Here is a 6,099-nt window from a genome sequence, read left to right as displayed (position 1 = left end):
CTCTCTCTCTCTCTCTCTCTCTCAAATTCCAAGTCTCGAAGCTGAAACTGTTTTTCATGACCAAACCAGAATTGAAGTTACTTAAAATCTTGTTTTACCTCCACTGTTGTAAGAATTCATGCTTTTTCTGAAAAGAGAGGGAGAGAGAGGGAGAGAGAATAATGTGTTTGACCTATTGCAGACACCACTGAAAGCATTAGATAATTTGGTACATGAGTACTGCCCTAAGACTCATTGGACTCCAAGAACCAGAAGTGCTGGAAATTTTCCACACAATACCTCTCTTTGGATGCACAGGACCAGTTGGGTGGCAATTCTAGTGAGGAAAAGGTTGACCAGGCCCAGACCCAGACTCACATGGGTTCTTCCTCTCATTTCTCTGCTTTGGGGCACTGTAGAGTTCATCAGGTGGTGTAAAGTTGCCCATGTATGTCATAGCAATTGACTTCATTAGACAAGAGGTTTGTCTATGGGTCTTTCCTAGATAATCTCATCTCTGTTCTTGGATTTTGCTGAGATGGCTGAGGGGTAAATGCCCTTAAAGTTCCCAGCTGGTCCTGGTTTAATTGAGGGTATCTCTTAATCTGAATATTTTGTGAGGTATTAGCAAAACTTTTTATTTTTATTTTAAGTAATACCCTTGGCTTTTATGTTACAGTTTGTTTTCCTGACAGTGAATCTCTTCATTTTAGTACCTTTTGATAACTGTATAGGCTAGACATTTTCCAAATCAGCACATGTTGGTTTTTTTAATCTCTTCAATTTACCTCTCTTCTTCCATTTTACTATCATTAGCAAGATAAAAAAATAAAAACAGGCTACATCTTTAAGACTTTATTTGGAAACCTCCTGTGAAATAGACAACTTTATTATTGACAAAATCTGCTTTACTGTCAGATAAGTCTGCTAAGATTTTGTACCACCACATATCCAGGATGCCCCATTCTTCATTTTCTTGTAAAAGTTTCTCATTTCCTTCAGAGCTGTCACCAGTAGTGTCTTTTATGCCCATATTTCTACAATAGTATGTTCACAGTGATTTAAGTATTCTTTAAGGCAATTTATGTTTTCTCTGCCATGTTTCTCATGTCTGAGTCCTCACTAGCCGAGTCATTAACATTTACAACAACCGGTTCAAGACAATCTAAGGCTTTCCTATCACACTTCTCAACATTCTTCCAGCCTCTGCCTACTGCCTAGTTCCAAAGCCACTTCCACATTTCAAGAGCATCCCACTTCCAGGCACCAAAATCTGTACCCATGTCTATTGCTTCAACAAATTATCATAAATTTAGTGGTGTAAAACAAATCTATTATCTTACAGTATAGTTCTATAAGTGAGAAGTTCAACATGGAGTTCTCTGGACTAAATCCAAGGCTATGTTTCTTTCTGGAAGCTTTAGGGGAGAATCTATTTCTTTGCCCTTTCCAGCTTCTGGAGGCCACCCATATTGCTTAGCTCTGGCCTTCTTCCTCCAACTTCAAAGCCAGCAGCATTGCATCTTTCTGACCCTTCCTCCATAATCACATCTGCATCTGACTCTGACTACAGCCAATAAAGATCCTTCACTTGTAAGGATTCTGGTGGTTAGGCTAGGACTACCTAGATAATCCAGGATATCCTCCATATCTCAAGGTGCTTAACTTCCATCTAATCTGCAAAAACCCATCTTTTCCATATAGTCACATGTTCTAAGGATTAGGACACGAACATCTTTGGGAGGACATTATTCTGCCTACATAACTTGCTTTGGGTTGTATAGGACTTGGTACAGCAGGTGAAAAATATATTATTAACAAAAGTTATTCTTCAATGAAGTTGACAAAAAAGTTGTCAAATCAACAGTTACTTTCATGCATTGCATTTTAGTTCATAGTCAGTGAATACCTGTAAATTAACTTGTTAATTTGCACTCTAACCAATGGATACAGACGATAATGCAGTGAAGGTAGGTGTCTGGGGTGGGAGCTGGTAGGAGGGGGTCATTGGGGAGAAAAAAGAGGAACATCTGTAATACTTTCAACAATACAGATAAAATTTTTAAAAGATTAGATTTACAATATATAATAATTATTATATTTTATAGAGCGTTGTAGAACAAAATGTGCTTTCAAATCTCACTGATTAACTCATTGCACCTTTAGATATATTTATTTCATGCCACTTATTCTCTCTTCTCAATGTGTTTTCTGATGTGTTATCCAGACAGGAAAAACTAATTACAAAATGTCATGCAGTGAATGTGAAATGAATGGCTATTAAATCATTGCAATTATTTACGTTATTTTACTTACTGTCTGTGACAAAATAAATAAAATTAGTTTTTGCTTATCAAGCTAACTTTTGGGTTTATTATCTTTAAAGATTTAAACTTAAGGGGTTGAACTTTAAATATCAACTCCAGGTCGATGGAGTTTTTATGTTTATGATGGTACCAAAATGAGAGAGGGACTCCCATCATTTCTAGTTGATAGGCTAAAAAAATACACAACACTCTGGCACATACAATATAAGCAAGTCTGCTGAAGTTTCACAGCTGGTTAGCAAAAAATCCAGGTTTAACCTGAGTAAGTGTGAGTCCAGAGTTGGCTTCCTAGCAAGACGTACTTATGATGGCATTTATCATTAGGTAACCCTGGTAAGCTGGGCTCTTCATTGTCCGGTCTGAACATCAAAATGTAAAGTATGCTCAGTCTCTCAAAGAATAACCAAGGGGGATTGCACAAGACCGCAAATGTTCTCTGCAGGCCCGTTTCTCTCACTCTCAAACTCTCTCACATAATTAACTGCAACTTCCGGTGTCCATAAAAATATTCTGCTACTCTGATGTCCTGAAACCAAACTTGTGAGTGCATGTCCAGGGGCACTTGTACTCACACCCATACACAATAAATCCCTGAATCCAATAAAAAGAGCACTGGGAATCAACATATTTGATTTATAACCCTTGAACTGTAACTAATTAATATCTTTACTCATAAAAAGTGGATATGGCCCTGGCTGGTGGCTCAGTAGGTTGGAGCATCATCCCTATACCAGAAGGTTATGAGTTCAATTTCTGATCAGGGCACATACCTAGGTTTTGGGTTCTGTCCCCAATCAGGGCACATACAGTAGGCAACCGATTGATGTTTCTCTCTCACATCAGTCTCCCTCTCTTTCTAAAATCAATAAACATATCCTTGGGTAAGGATTTTTTTTTTTAAGTGCATATGACTATACACAATTTAAGTCTCCATCAGGTTATAAAAATTCAGTCTCCAACTAGAATTTAGAGATTACATATTTTTTAAATCCTGGTTTATAACTGAAGTTTCATTAAAAAACAATTCCAGTCTGGCTGTTATGGCTCAGTGGTTGAGCATTGACCCATGCACCAAGAGTCAGCAACCCTGGTCAGGACACATGTCCAGGTTGTGGGCTGATCCCCAGTGGGATGCACGCAGGAGGTGGCCAGTCGATGTGCTCTCTCATTGATGTCTCTCTCTCTCTCTGTGTGTGTGTGTGTGTGTGTGTGTGTCTCTCTCCCTTCCCCTCTCTGTAAAATCAATAAAGAAAAATAAATAAATAAAGTGGGTTTGATTCATTGAATTGCCTATTTTCTTCATATGGGCAACCAAATCTCTCAGGTTATTGCAAGTCTAAATGGCCCCTGTTTCTATCTCTCTCTCCCTCTCACTTCCTCTCTCTCTCAAATCAATAAAGAAAAATAATAAACAAAACAATTCCAAGACTTAAACATTTTAAAAATCCTAATAACATATTATTTGTCTTCAATTAACCTACTTAACATCTCTGTATCTCTTAAGTTATGTAACTGCTAAATGAGTAACTGGACTAAGAACATTTTAAAGGCCTTTCAAGCACCAATGTTCTGTCATCCTTCAGTTAAGTAACTCACTACAGTGGGTTCAACAAATAAACTAATTTGGAAATATAGCCCCAAAATAGGAAATTCAAACTTTTAAGTCTTCATGTTATTTGCAGCTTAAACTGTAGATTTTAAAGTAGTAAGATTTGAAATGGGCCTTCCAATTGTCTTAGAATTTCATTTAAAGCTTCTAAGCTGTGGAATAAATTCTGAGGAAAAACTGGGTAATAAATTCTACCATATTCTGAAGAGAGAAGCTAGATACTTCTCTACAAACCTTTGTAAAATGTCCAGTGATAATCACACGTAAGAGCTGACGTAAGAGGAGTCTGGACATCTTTCATAGTTGGTAAGATCTTTTCATAGTTGGTAAGGTTGTGTCATTTGCTCTTCTTTCCCTGTGCTTTCTATTCCTTGCCACAAGTCAAGTGAGGGGAGCCCAAGAGAGCTACTAATAAAGAGTTCTTGTTTTCCAGCAGAGGAGACTTTTATCTCCACCCTGCACCATGGTTCCTGAGCTGTAGAAACAGGTGTGCCTGCCCCATGCTGGCACCAGAGAAGAGGAATTCTGAGTTTGGGAGCATATATGAACACAAGACTTCTCACCTAAAAAAAAAATGTGTATAATGCAGAAAGAGGACAACAATGGGGGCAGACCACACTTCTATAGTTTGGAAAATCAAGTTTCCCAGCAATCGACTCAGTGCTACAGAGAGAAGGCAGCTAGGCTCAAGGTGTATAGAAAGGACTGCTCCATGGAAAGGGGTGGGGAGCTGGGGAAGATTCCTGAAGGGTTCAGCTGGAGACTAACTCAATTCATCAGGGACTGTGCATGTGGGAGACCCTGTGGAGTAGTTGTCCCTTCTAGTGAAACTCATGAAGACTTAGCATTTCAGTGCTTGCCATGACAGAGGATGTTTGACAGCTAAGAGAATGGAAAGAGACAGCATCAGCTGGAGGAAACAAAAAACCTCTGCTCCTTTATCTGTGACTACCTCCATCTTATACTCTCTCTAAAATGAGTAGGAAAGGAGAGGCATCGAGCATAGAAAAGAAGAGACCATGTCCCCTACTGCCAACCCTGGCTGTGGAATCACTGGCAGGGCCAGACCTGGGGGAGAAGCTTGGGATTGATTGAATGTTTTATAACTTACTATTTAAATTTGACTGAGTTGTTTTCTTTTGAGCTTCACTGATCTTACACTTTATAGTACTCAGAAAAGTTCTGGGGTCTGTCTGAGCTAGCATTCAGGTCCAAGGAAGAATAGGGATAGTTTAAAAGAAGTGATGGGAAAATAAAGCTCTGATCTCATTTCATCCTGTGAATTTGTCCCATTCAATACAGTAAGTTTCCATTTAATGTCATAGATAGGTTCTATGACTAAGAGAAATGAGGAATAACAAAACTGATTTTACCACAAGCAGTTGATAGACACAAGAGTTAATTTTCTACAGCATCTCATCAACATTATAAAGAAATGATAATGAGCCCTGGCCAGTTTGGCTCAGTGGTTAGAGTGTCGGCTGGCGGTCCAGAGAGACCCGGGTTCGGTTCCTGCTAAGGGCACGTACCTCGGTTACAGTTTGTACCCGGCCCCGGTTGGGGTTGTGCGGGTGGCAACCGCTCAATGTGTCCCTTTCACATCGATGTCTCTCTCTCTCTCTCTCTCTCTCCCTCCCACTCTATCTGAACAAAAAAAAAGGAGAAATGTTCTCAGGTGAGGATAAAAAAAAAAAAAGGAAAAGACGATGAATGAAATGATATTATGTCAGTTATGACTACTCTTGATTTTTTTCCTCTTTGATGATGACTCATTCATCTTTTGGGATGTGGGAAAAATGGAAATCTGTTCCTATTTTGTGTTAAAAACTTCTATTTAAGAAGAAAATGGAGTACTGTTGTTGAACATTTTCTCCACACTCTCCATGAGCTTCAAGGAGGGAAACAGACTAGATTGGAAATGGAAGTCTTTCTCTGGTCTGTGTCAAAGAAAACACTTGATTCTTTCCTTTGACTAGTAACCAGGAGAAAGATGGGAAGTTCTACAAGAAGATAATGTGTCACCATTAGCATTGAAACTATTACAGAATAAGGCAGAGGATGGCACAATTAGCACTAAAACTATTACAGAATACGGCAGAGGATGGAACAGTGCAAAATATCTATGGTTTAAATTTCTTTTAAAACAAAGAAAACAATAATGGCATTTGGGTATGCTAATGGAAC

The sequence above is a fragment of the Molossus molossus genome, unplaced genomic scaffold (assembly GCF_014108415.1).
Source record: "Molossus molossus isolate mMolMol1 unplaced genomic scaffold, mMolMol1.p scaffold_m16_p_3, whole genome shotgun sequence".
Lineage (NCBI taxonomy): Eukaryota > Metazoa > Chordata > Mammalia > Chiroptera > Molossidae > Molossus > Molossus molossus.
Note: the sequence above shows the minus strand (reverse complement) of the source record.